This window comes from Merops nubicus, unplaced genomic scaffold (genome assembly GCF_000691845.1).
Source record: "Merops nubicus isolate BGI_N331 unplaced genomic scaffold, ASM69184v1 scaffold18046, whole genome shotgun sequence".
NCBI classification, from domain to species: Eukaryota; Metazoa; Chordata; class Aves; order Coraciiformes; family Meropidae; genus Merops; species Merops nubicus.
The window spans coordinates 12,662-13,806 of NW_008617141.1; the positions used below are offsets into that span (position 1 = coordinate 12,662).

A 1,145-nucleotide genomic window follows, 5' to 3' on the forward strand; every position below is an offset into this window, starting at 1 on the left:
CCACCGGAGCAGGAGGAGAAGCTGCTCTGCTGGGAGGGTGGCAGAGCCTGGCCCAGGCTGCCCAGAGAGGCTGTGGAGTCTCCTGCTCTGGAGAGATCCCAAACCCTCCTGGCTGTGCCCCTGGGCACCCTGCTGGGGGTGAGCTGCTGGAGCAGGGGTGGGATGGGATGATCCCCAGAGGTCCCTCCCAGCCCCACCACGCTGGGATCCTGTGCAAAAGGTCTCTGTTTCTGAGCACTGGTGTTTGTTTCTGGGACACACGACCTGGAGGTGTGGGTTTAGAGCTCTCCATCTGTTAGGCAATTTGGTGCAAACAATTTGTCCCCCAGCCTCTCCTGCCGTGCTCAGCAGCTCCTTTTGTTCTCTCCTGGGGACAAGGTCCTGGTTGGAGATGTAGCTCTCTGCCTGGGTGACCTCCTGGGTGTACACTCCACCCACGGCTGGTCTGCTGCTGAATAAAAGGCTTCAGATACTCTGTTGCTACCAGCAAAGAAGGAATGTGTTTTTTTTCCCTGAGAATAGCAGCAGGATGGAGATCTTCCCAGAACCCTCTAAAGAACAATAAGTGTCAGTGTCATGTCTTGTTTTAATGCTCCCTCTTTCCCCTAGGACAGGAGACTTGCAGGTTCCCTTCCAGGCTTTGTGCTGCTGATATTTTCACAAGCCTCTGCCTCAGAGGACAGTGGTGAAGGAAGGAACAGGCTGCACAAAAGCACGTTGTGTTGGCAGCTTTCCATGCCTGACTTGGCTCAGACTTTACTTTTCTGTCAGCTCAGGCCTTGGATTTTGTTGCCTGGCTGTGATCCTCCAAAATCAGTATCAGGCTACTGCTGTCAGTGAGAATTGCCCCGTTGAAAGGTTTTCCTCAAAGCCCAAGGACAGGGCCCTTTGGGTTAGAAGCCACAGAGGCAGTGACCCCAGCTGCTGAAGGATGGGGAAAAAGGGTCTCATGGTGGTGGAAAAAGTCCTGACACTGGGGAAGGGAGATGGCTCCTGCACTGATCTCATGGGACCTCATACCTGCACTCACAGCCTGGCAGCCTGGGCTGCCCCCCCAGCAGCGTGGGCACAGGGCAGGGAGGGGATCCTGCCCCTCTGCCAGCTCTGGGAGACCCCCCTGCAGTGCTGGGGCAGCTCTGGAGTCC

At 56.3% G+C, this 1,145-nt stretch overlaps 1 protein-coding gene across 1 annotated transcript in view; it reads left to right on the plus strand.

Moving 5' to 3' along the window:
* HADHA (hydroxyacyl-CoA dehydrogenase/3-ketoacyl-CoA thiolase/enoyl-CoA hydratase (trifunctional protein), alpha subunit) overlaps window positions 1-1,145 on the plus strand; it is a gene marked incomplete at both ends in the record, with an annotated part of 21,911 nt that overhangs the window by 11,082 nt on the left and 9,684 nt on the right. The window lies entirely within an intron of this gene.